The sequence below is a fragment of the Saccopteryx leptura genome, chromosome 8, assembly GCF_036850995.1.
Source record: "Saccopteryx leptura isolate mSacLep1 chromosome 8, mSacLep1_pri_phased_curated, whole genome shotgun sequence".
Classification (NCBI taxonomy): domain Eukaryota; kingdom Metazoa; phylum Chordata; class Mammalia; order Chiroptera; family Emballonuridae; genus Saccopteryx; species Saccopteryx leptura.
In genome coordinates, this window is record NC_089510.1 from 57,714,050 (window position 1) to 57,726,299 (window position 12,250).

Below are 12,250 nucleotides of genomic sequence, written 5' to 3' on the forward strand. Positions count from 1 at the left end.
GCTATGGTGTTCTTGGGGTATATTCCTAACAGTGGGATAGCTGGGTCAAAAGGCAGTTCGATTTTTAATTTCTTGAGGAATCTCCATACTGTTTTCCACAGTGGCTGCACCAGTCTGCATTCCCACCAGCAGTGCAGGAGGGTTCCCTTTTCTCCACATCCTTGCCAGCACTTGTTCTGTGTTGTTTTGTTGATGAGCACCATTCTGACTGGTGTGAGGTGATATCTCATTGTGGTTTTAATTTGCATTTCTCTAATGATTAGTGATGTTGAGCATTTTTTCATGTGCCTATTGGCCATCTGTATGTCCTCTTTGGAGAAGTGTCTATTCATTTCTTTCACCCATTTTTTGATTGGATTGTTTGTCTTTCTGGTATTGAGTTTTACAAGTTCTTTATAAATTTTGGTTATTAACCCCTTATCAGACATATTGTCAAATATATTCTCCCATTGTGTAGTTTGTCTTTTAATTCTGTTCTTATTGTCTTTAGCTGTGCAGAAGCTTCTTAGTTTGATATAGTCCCATTTGTTTATCCTGTCTTTCATTTCACTTGCCCGTGGAGATAAATCGGCAAATATATTGCTGCGAGAGATGTCAGAGAGTTTACTGCCTATGTTTTCTTCTAAGATGCTTATGGTTTTACGGCTTACATTTAAGTCTTTTATCCATTTTGAGTTTATTTTTGTGAATGGTGTAAGTTGGTGGTCTAGTTTCATTTTTTTGCAGGTAGCTGTCCAGTTTTCCCAACACCATTTGTTGAAGAGGCTGTCTTTACTCCATTGTATTGTCTTACCTCCTTTGTCAAATATCAGTTGTCCATAGAGCTGTGGGTTTATTTCTGGGTTCTCTGTTCTGTTCCATTGATCTATGTGCCTGTTCTTATGCCAGTACCAGGCTGTTTTGAGTACAATGGCCTTATAATATAACTTGATACCTGGAAGTGTGATACCTCCCGCTTTTTTCTTCCTTTTCAAGATTGCTGAGGCTATTCGTGTTCTTTTTTGGTTCCATATAAATTTTTGGAATATGTGTTCTATGTCTTTGAAGTAAGTCATTGGTATTTTAATCGGTATTGCATTGAATTTATAAATTGCTCTGGGTAATATAGACATTTTAATGATGTTTATTCTTCCTAACCATGAGCACGGTATATGCTTCCACTCGTTTGTATCTTCCCTGATTTCTTTTATCAATGTTTTATAATTTTCTGAGTACAAGTCTTTAATCTCCCTGGTTAAATTTATTCCTAGGTACTTTATTTTTTTGGTTGTAATAGTGAAGGGGATTGCTTCCTTAATTTCTCTTTCTGACAGTTTATTGTTAGTGTATAAAAATGCCTCTGATTTCTGAATATTAATTTTATATCCTGCCACCTTGCTGAATTGATTTATCAGGTCCGGTAGTTTTTTGACTGAGACTTTAGGGTTTTCTATATACAATATCATATCATCTGCAAATAATGATAGTTTTACTTCTTCTTTTCCAATTTGGATGCCTTTTATTTCTTTTTCTTGTCTGATTGCTGTGGCTAGGACTTCTTGAATAAGAGTGGTGAAAGGGAGCACCCCTGCCTTGTTACTGATCTTAAGGGATTGCTTTTAATTTTTGCCCATTGAGTATGATGTTGGCTGTGAGTTTGTCATAGATGGCCTTTATCATGTTGAGGTATGTTCCCTGTATTCCCACTTTGCTGAGAGTTTTGATCATGAATGGGTGCTGGATTTTATCAAATGCCTTTTCTGCATCTATTGACATTATCATGTGGTTTTCCTCCTTTCTTTTGTTTATGTGATGAATCACATTGATTGATTTGGCATTATAGTAAATCTTGAAGTCAGATATGTAAGTTCTCCAACTTTGTTGTCCTTTTCAAAATTGTTTTATCATTCTCAATTTTTTAATAATTCTATATGAACTTTTTACTTAGCTTATCAATTTCAACAAAAACAATTAAATCTGTTGGGATTTTGATTGAGATTGTGTTGAATGTATAGAGTAAATGGAAAGAACTGATGTCAAAATGATGTTGAGTCTTCTGATTATTGTTATACTGTCCTTTTAGTTTTAACCCATTTATGTATTTATATTTGAAGCTGGGTTTGCGGGTTTTTTTTAAATAGCAAATAGGTCTTACTATTTAAATACAATATGACAACCTTTGCATTTTAATTGACATGTTTAGACTACTTATATTTAATATACTTTTCAATATAATAAGCCAATAAAATGGAATTGTAAAAAGTATTCAACCTTAAAGAAAACAGGAAAAGAAGAAAAACAACAACAAAGAACAGATGGGATAATATGAAAACAGTAAGTTTTAAATCTAGATTATTATTATTTTTTGTATTTTTTCAAAGTTAGAAGCAGGGAGGCAGTCAGACAGACTCCCGCATGCGCCCAACTGAGATCCACCCGGCATGCCCACCAGGGAGCACTGCTCTGCCGATCTGGACTGTTGCTCTGTTGCAGCCTGACCCACTCTTAACGCCTGAGGCAGAGGCCATGGAGCCGTCCTTAGTGCCCGGGCCAACTTTGTTCCAATGGAGCCTTGGCTGCAGGAGAGGAAGAGAGAGACAGAGAGGAAGGAGAGGGGGAGGGGTGGAGAAGCAGATGGGTGCTTCTCTTGTGTGCCCTGACCAGGAATCAAACCTGGGACTTCCATATGCTGGGCCGACGCTCTACCGCTGAGCCAACCGGCCAAGGCTTAAATCTAGATTAAAAAAATATATAACAATATTATCACTAGGTAAATAATTTTTGGTTGACAGGTATTTTTTATTAGAATACTTTAAAGATACCACTTTCTTGTTTCTGGCTTGCATAGTTCCTGATGGTATCGTCACCTTTTTTTTGTGACAGAGACAGAGAGAGAGATAGAGAGGGACAGACAGACAGGAAGGGAGAGAGATGAGAAGCATCAATTCTTTGTTGTGGCTCCTTAGTCTCCTTAGTTGTTCATTGATTGCTTTCTCATAGGTGCCTTGACTGGGGAGGGGAGTGGGATGCAGCAGAGTGAGTGGCCCCTGGATCAAGCCAGCGACCTTTGGGCTCAAGTCCGTGACCATAGGGTCATGTTTATGATCCCACACTTAAGCCAGCAACACTGTGCTCAAGCCGGATGAGCCTGCATTCAAGCTGGCAACATTGGGTTTTCCAACCTGGGTCCTCCACATCCCAGTCTGATGCTCTATCCACTGTGCCACTGCCTGGTCAGGCGGTATTGTCCCTTTTATCTTTGTTTCTCTGTATTTCTTGTTTCCGTTTTTCTTTTTTTTGTTTGTTTGTTTTCTTTAAGATTTTCTTTATAGCTTTCATTTTCAGCAGGTTGACTATCATGTTCCCAGTGTGTTTTTCTTTGTGTTAATCTTTCTTCGAATTTTCTCAGCTGTCAACTCTGTGGTTGGTCTTTTGTTTCTTTCTTTCATCAACTTTGAAAAGTCCTCAATAATTGTGTCTTCAAATATTACTTCTGCCTCAAATTCTCCTTTTCATCTTCTTTTGGAAAATTCAGTAACATATGTGTTAGCCCATTTGCTATTGTCCCAGAGATCCTGGGTGCATATTTTGCATTTTTACACGTTTTCTCTTTGTATTTCAGTTTGCATAATTTCTCACCTGTCTGTAAGTTCACTGATTCTTCTTTTGTGTTCATTCTACTGATAAGAAAGTAAAGTGTTTCTTTTTAATTTTATTTTAGAGAAACAGTGAAAAAGAGAGAAGCATCAATGAGTTGTTCCACTTATTTATTTATTTATTTATTTATTTTTGTATTTTTCTGAAGCTGGAAACGGGGAGAGACAGTCAGACAGACTCCCGCATGCGCCCGACCAGGATCCACCCGGCACGCCCACCAGGGGCAAAGCTCTGCCCACCAGGGGGCGATGCTTTGCCCCTCCGGGGCATTGCTCTGCCACGACCAGAGCCACTCTAGCGCCTGGGGCAGAGGCCAAGGAGCCATCCCCAGTGCCCGGGCCATCTTTGCTCCAATGGAGCCTTGGCTGCGGGAGGGGAAGAGAGAGACAGAGAGGAAGGAGGGGGGGTGTGGAGAAGCAAATGGGCGCTTCTCCTATGTGCCCTGGCCGGGAATCGAACCCGGGTCCCCCGCACGCCAGGCCGATGCTCTACCGCTGAGCCAACCGGCCAGGGCCTGTTCCACTTATCTATGCATTCATTGGTTGATTCTTGTATATGCCCTGATGGAAGATCAGACTTGCAACCTTGGTGTATCAGGATGGTGCTCCAACCAAGTAAGCCACCTGGCCAGGGCACTTATTTCTGATATTGTATATTTCATCTAACATTTACATTTTACTAGTTTGAATAGCTTCCATCTGCTGAAATCGCCCATTTGTTTATGTATGTTGTATATCTTTTCCACTAGTTATTTTAATATGTTAGTTATAATTATTCTATGATTGTCCTATGGCTTTTGTGACAAATTACCACACACTTAATGGGTTAAAACAACAAGAATTTGTTATCTTATAGTTCCAGAGGTCTGTAGTCTGAAATGGATCTGAAAGAGCTAAAATCAGTTTGTCTGCAAGGGTGCCTTCCTTTCTGGGTGTTCTAAGAGAGACCTGGTTCTATGCCTTTTCCAATTTATAAAATACTGTCATTGCAGATGCATGCAAGTCCCTATCTTATTTTATTTATATATTTCTTTTTATCCCAATTCCAACTCTCATTCCTCTCTCTGTCCTCATATACATAAACATCCTAATGAGTTTAATGTGGATCTTTTTGTGTTCTTACACTGTATATTTTGTTGTTTGATATACATATATTTTAAATTATATAAATGGTAGTGTGGTTACATATTGTTAGGTTTCATTCTTTTTAAACACAGCACTCTATTTTTAAGATCCACCCATGTCATTATGCATGCAACTAATCTTGCTTCTCAGTGCTGCAAGCACTTCACAGTGTGCATCGACCATGGTTTGTTTGTTTATTTATTTCCCCAAATTATTACATCTTTATTCAACACACTGAGCTTTTAAATACTTGTAATTGTCTCAGGCAATAATCAATACATGACATGCCCACAGCACTGTTCAGAAGTCTTAAGTAAACTCCCTCTTAAGCTTCAGTACTAAAGCATTTAGAGCACCTTTTTCAGTGTTAGAGAATGAATAGCAATGAGAGAAGGAACTATCAAATTATTTCCCCCTGGACAAGTCCTATATGATATCACTTATATGTAAAGCATTAAAAGGCCAAACTCATAAAAAGTAGATAGTATAATGGTGGGTACTAGGGATGGAGTGGGGGGATAATACTTATGGTGTTTAAGGTACAAACTTGCAAGAAGAAGTCAGGAAGCCAGATATCTTATGCACAGTCTAGTGAATATAAAGAACAGTATTGTACTATAGTTATTGTATGGCCAGTATTTGTGGCCACCATCACAGCTACCTGGCCAATGCAGGTTTGCTTTTGATTCGGACAGACGGTAAGGGATCAACAGAGCCAAACACTGGTGGTCCATTTTCCTTTAATCCTAGCTCACACTGGGTGGGTGAGAAAATACACACAGCAGGAAACAATTTCCTTTCCATTCAGGGCTCCCAAAGCCACTGACTCATCCAAGTTTTCCTAGAATCAAAGGCTTCCACCTCACCAGTCTTATTCACCTCTGTTCCCCATCTCCTTCTCCTGCGCAGACTGGCTTTTCCTTCATCATTCCGCCATTTTGACTGCTTCTTCCACATGGCTTCCCTGCCCTGCTACACCATGGGTTCTTCCACTCTACAAGAATGTGATCATTCTTCCTCAGATAGCCTCCTAGCTCCTCTTTTTGAAACCCTTTGGCCCTGGCCGGTTGGCTCAGCGGTAGAGCGTCAGCCTGGCGTGCGGGGGACTCGGGTTCGATTCCCGGCCAGGGCACATAGGAGAAGCGCCCATTTGCTTCTCCACCCCCCACCCCCTCCTTCCTCTCTGTCTCTCTCTTCCCATCCCGCAGCCAAGGCTCCATTGGAGCAAGGATGGCCCGGGCGCTAGAGTGGCTCTGGTCGCGGCAGAGCGTCACCCCTGATGGGCGTGCCAGGTGGATCCCGGTCGGGCGCATGCGGGAGTCTGTCTGACTGTCTCTCCCCGTTTCCAGCTTCAGAAAAAAAAAAAAAAGAAAGAAACCCTTTGGTGCGAAAGCCCTCCCCCAACACACATTAGTCTAACCAAGCCCCTTCTCAAGCAACAAGGGTGTTAATATTATCACCTGGGTGACGGGTAGCACCATCTTTAACAAAAAGAGTGAACAAAACCAGAAAATACAGATTTTACAATTCATTTGCCCAACAGTTATGCAATGTGATAAATATCCATACAAAGGCAGTCATACTACAATATATAAATATATCAAAGTAACATGTTACACACCTTAAATTTACAGTGTTACATGTCCAATACATTCAACAACAAACCTCAATAAATTATTTTCCCCTAAGCCATTGTCATTTTCTTTCTTCATTGTCCTTATCTTTATTTTATGACTTGCATTTTTTATTGTTGTAGTTGTCGGGTTTTGTTATTATACTTGCAGCTAGAACTTGTTTTCCCTGTGGCATCAATTTTAATAGTAAAAATCATAGTGGGTTTTTTTACTTACAGAACATGACATTTACTTTTTTATTTACCTTTTTTATAGCTGAAAACTTTATGTTCTGCTTTTCTTCATGATTTTTTAATTTATTCATGATTTTCTATATCATTTAACTTCATGTTCTATATAAATCTGCAGAAAATTAGACTCAAAATTTGGTTTGCTTAAACATATTACTAGCTCATGCTGTTTTCATGATTAAGTGAATCGTGAAATTATTTACTTAATTTACACATTACTTTAATCAAATAAACTCTCACACAATTTTTTAACCCATGAATACAGTAGCTTCACATTTTCCTAAAAACTTTTAGCAGATAACTGGTTTCTTAGTTTTTAACTACCGTTTTTTGTGTGTTTTTTGCTTGGTCATCTTGTTTTCAGCATTGTTAACTTTGTGGTCTAGCTAATTAGCGATGCTTCCTAGTCTCCCCCCCTCTGAAAAGATCACAAAATGGTGTTCGGCACCGTGTGCACTAACCAGACAGCAAGTCTGAGCTCTGCGGGGCGGAGCAGAGCTCTGTGAAGCAGAAAGGGCCGCACCAGACCCCAGTTCCCTCCAGGTGAGGGAGGAAGGGCATGCAGTGAGCCTTAAGGCGGAAGGTGTGGGCACTCTCTGGCCATCACGGAAGCAGTAGGTTGAAATGCTCTTTCTCAAAGGAGACCTGTGCATTTCTGGGGTCCACAGGGATGAGCCAAACCATGGTGATGCATTTTTGATTCTCATCCCTGGGCCCTGTGAACCAGAAAAGAAAACATTGTTGCAGGAACAAATGCTCAGGCAGCAGCTTTGCATTTTCCTTGTGTGGGATGGCTGTGTTAGGTTAGCTCGTTGGTATACCAGCTGCAAGCATTTTGCTCGATTAGTGCGATTAGTGCGTAAGCACCTGGCAAAGGCACGTGTGCATAACCTATGCATAGCCTATGTAAGGCTATGGGTGCTTGTACTCAAGAGAGATCGGGGATTGCGGGTGCTTGGATTGCCTGCCCGCCACCATAAGGGGCCATTTTGCTGTTTTGTTTTTTTGCCTGAGTTGCAGTTTCCCTGCCTATGTGCTTGTCTGCCGTTGTCAGACTATTAAACGGAATGGCCCAACCCTTTCCAGCTCCGCAGTTTTTCTACCGTCTGTCTGAATCCAATGTGGACCTGCCAGGCCATGGCCTCGGCCACCAGCATTACACCGTGGAACCGGGTTCTGGGGTGGATCAGTAAAGGGCGGGAGCTCTGAATGAGGAGCTGTGGTCCCTCTCTCTTCCATTCCCTGCTTTCTTCCTTCACTGTCATATTCATCCCCACCCCCTGCTCTCTCACGCACTCTCTTGGCCTGCTGTTTTCTGCAGCCTCACATCTCTCTGTTTTCATGTTCACCGAAGTGGCCCCCAAAGGACAGCTGTGGTTTTCAGTCCTTTGTAACCACTGAAAACTCCAAAATATCAAAACCTAAGAAATGCTCCTTAGCACGCGGAAATGAACATTTTCACTAGCTGTGTGGTCCTTCAGAACCCGTAACAAAATTTTTCCACCCAGCAGAAGAGAAGGAGCCAGAGTTCACCAGGTTCCTTCCTCAGGCAGCCGCTGGGTTGGAGCAGAGTGGGGCAGGACCAAGCGCTGCTGTGGGTCTCACCTTCCCCCAGGGAGGAGCCCGGGACTCCGGTCTCCACAGATGCTAGAATCCGGCCTGGATCCCTCTTTTGGGCTCAGCATGAGACCAAAGAAGGAGATTTTCTAGGGTCAAGTTACCAAGTTTAGTGTGACAGTGGCCTTTTTGTCCAGTGAAGACTAAGGGCTAGCAATTCCGACTAAAGTGTTCTCCTGGCTGGTCCTTTGGGAAGAGACCAAATCTATTTGGAAATCAGTGACAACAAGGAGCTTTTAGGCCTCTCCCCAATCCACCTGTTTGGCTCACTGGCTTTTCCTGCCCTGGGGCAAAATTTGTTTGTTATCTCACAGTTCTGTAGATCAGAAGTCTGGAAGGAACTGGCTGGGTTCTCTGCTCAGTGTCTCAGGAGGCTGAAATCCAGGTGTCAGCTGGCTGCGCTATTATCTCATGTTCCGGCTCCTCTTCCAAGCTCACGACAGGTCTTGGCAGAATTGGCACAATGCATTTGCTGTGCTTCTGGGACTGAGGTCCCTGTTTCTTGGACTGCCTGTCACCAGAGGTCACTCTGCTTCTCCAGGCCTCCTGCATTTTTTCTCATATGATCTTCTCCTTCATTAGACCAATGCATTGCATCCTTCTCATGCTTGACTCTGATTTTGTCTTCCTCAGTATTCATTTTTAAACAATTTTAATGATTATCAGTTCCTCCCTTGTGTCTTTTTTTTCTCTTTATCTGAATAGTTCCACTAAGTATTTGCATTGATCATCAGGTTTATATTTCCTGCTGCTTTTGGGATTAGGATAATGCTAGCCTCGTAAAATGAGCTTGGTAGTCTTCCCTCCTCTTGAATGTTCTGGAATAGCTTGAGAAGGATAGGTGTTAGTTCTTCTTTGAATGTTTGGTAAAATTCCCCTGTGAAGCCATCCAGTCCAGGACTTTTGTTTGCTAAGAGTTTTTGATAACTGTTTCAATTTCATTTGTTGTAATTGGTCTTCTCAAGTTTTCTGATTCTTCCAGATTCAGTTTGGGAAGATTGTATGTTTCTAGGAATATATCCATTTCACCCAGGTTGTCCAATTTTTTTGGTTATAGTTCTTCACAGTATTTTCTTATAATCCTTTTTATGTCTCTGATGTCAGTTGTTACTTCTCCTCTTTCATTTCTAATTTTATTTATTTCGGTCCTCTATCTTTTTTTCTCGATGAGTCTGATTAAAGGTTTGCTAATCTTGCTTACCTTTTCAAAGAACCAGCTCTTAGTTTCATTGATCTTTTGTGTTCTGTTTTGTTTTTTACCTTCTATGTCATTTATTTCTGCTCTAATCTTTATTATTTCCTTCATTCTACTTCCTCTGGGCTTTATTTGTTGTTCTTTTCCAGGTGTAGGGTTAGAGTGTTTATTTGAGCTTTTTCTTGCTTCTTGAAGTATGCCCTTTAATGCTATGAATTTCCCTCTCAGGACTGCGTTTGCTTGTCCCATAGATTTTGGGTTGTTTATGTTCATTTTCATTTGTTTCAAAGAAATATTTTATTTCTTCCTTGATTTCATTGTTAACCCATTCATTATTTAATAACATGCTATTTAGCCTCCAAGTGTTTGAATGTTTTTCAGTTTTTCTATTGTAGTTGATTCTAGTTTCATGCCATTGTGATCAGAGAAGATGCTTGATATGATTTCAATCTTCTCAAATTTTTGTTTTGTGTCCTAACATGTGGTCTACTGTAGAGAATGTAGCATGAGCACTTGAAAAGAATGTATATTCTGCTGCTTTGGGGTGAAATGCTGTGAACATATCAATTAAATCCAGTTGATTTAGTGTGTCATTTAAGACTGCTGTTTCTTTGTTGACTTTCTGTCTAGAGGATGTATCCATTGAAGTCAATGGTGTGTTAAAATCCCCTACTATTACTGTATTGCTGTTAATCTCTCCCTTTATGTCCATCAAAATCTGCTTTGTATATTTAGGTACTCCTATATTGGGTGCATAAATATTTACAATGGTTATATCCTCTTGTTGGATTTCTCTCTTCATCTTATGTAGTGTCCTTCTCTGGACCTTATTATAGCCTTTGTTTTAAAGACTATTATGTCAGATATAACTGTTGATACCCCAGCTATTTTTTCATTTCCATTTGTGTGGAATATTTTTTTTCATCCCTTCATTTTCATTTGGTATGTATCTTTTGTTCTGGGGTAGGTTTCTTGTAGACAGCATATATACAGGTCCTTTTTTTTTTTTTTTAAGATTTTATTTATTGGCCCTGGCCGGGTTGGCTCAGCGGTAGAGCGTCGGCCTGGTGTGCGGAAGTCCTGGGTTCGATTCCCGGCCAGGGCACACAGGAGAAGCACCCATCTGCTTCTCCACCCCTCCCCCTCTCCTTCCTCTCTGTCTCTCTCTTCCCCTCCCGCAGCAGAGGCTCCATTGGAGCAAAAGATGGCCCGGGCGCTGGGGATGGCTCCTTGGCCTCTGCCCCAGGTGCTAGAGTGGCTCTGGTCGCGACAGAGCGACGCCCCAGATGGGCAGAACATTGCCTCCTGGTGGGCGTACCGGGTGGATCCCGGTCGGGCACATGCGGGAGTCTGACTGCCTCCCAGTTTCCAGCTTCAGAAAAATACAAAAAAAAAAAAAAAAGATTTTATTTATTTATTTTAGAGAGGAGAGAGAGAAAGGGGGAAAGCAAGATGCATCAACTCCCATATGTTCCTTGATCAGGCAAGCCCAGGGTTTCAAACCAGTGACTTCAGTGTTCCAGGTCGATGCTTTATCCACTGCTGGATGGGATAAAGCATCAGGCAGGTCATGCAGGTCAAGTGAATCATGTTTTCTTACCTATTCAGCAACCCTATGTCTTTTGATTGGAGCATTTAATCCATTTACATTTTTTAAAGTTTTTTTATTTATTAATTTGAGAGAGAAAGGAAAAGCAAGAGGTAGGGGGAGAAAAAGAGAAACATCAATCTGTTTCTGTATGTGCCCTGACAGAGGATCAAACCCATAATATAGGTGTATTGGGATGATGCTCTAACCAACTGAGCTACATGGCCAGGGCTAATCCATTTACATTTAAGGTTATTATTGATATGTACTTATTTATTGCCATTTTATTCTTTAAACCTATAATCCACTTTCTCTCGATTTCTTTTTTCATTTCCTCTTCTTATAACAGGTCCCTTAACATTTCCTGCAGTATTGGTTTGGTGGTAATGAACTCCTAGAGCCTTATTTTGTCTGAGAATCCCTTTATCTCTCCTTCAATTTTAAATGATAGTCTTGCTGGATATAGAAGTCTTGGTTATAGGTTCTTGTTTTGCATCACTTTGAATATTTCTTCTGGCCTGATGTGTTTCTGTTGATAAGTCAGATGTCATTCTTATGGGAGCTCCTTTGTAGGTAATTGCTTTTCTCTTGCAGTTTTTAGTATTCTTTCTTTGTCTCTTATCTCTGGCATTTTAATTATGATGTGTCTTAGTGTAGGCCTCTTTGGGCTCATCTTTAATGGGACTCTCTGTGCTTCTTGAACTTTTTCCTTCACCAATTTAGGGAAGTTTTAAGCTATTATTTCTTCAAACAAGTTCTCTATCCCTTCTTCATTCTCTTCTCCTTCCAGAACCCCGTGATGTGGGTATTGTTTAGCTTGATGTTGTTGTAGAGGTCTGTTAGAGTTTCCTCAGCCTTCCTGAGCCTCTTTTTGTTTTGTTACTCTGTTTCTGTGCTTACACTTATCTTGTCCTTTAAATCACTGATTCAATCCTCTGCTTGATCCAACCTGTTGTTGATTCCTTCTAGCGCAGTCTTCATTGTAGATATTGTATTTGCCATTTATGACTGGTTCTTTTTCATGGTTTCAATGTCCTTTTTAATGCTGCTATCTCTTTGTTTACATTCTCACTAAGAGTATTCCTTCTTACTCTAAGATATTTTTTTAAGATTTTATTTATTCATTATAGGGAGGGGAGAGAGAGAGAGAGAGAAGGGGGGAGGAGCAGGAAGCATCAACTCCCATATGTGCCTTGACCAGGCAAGCCCAGGGTTTGAACCGGCAA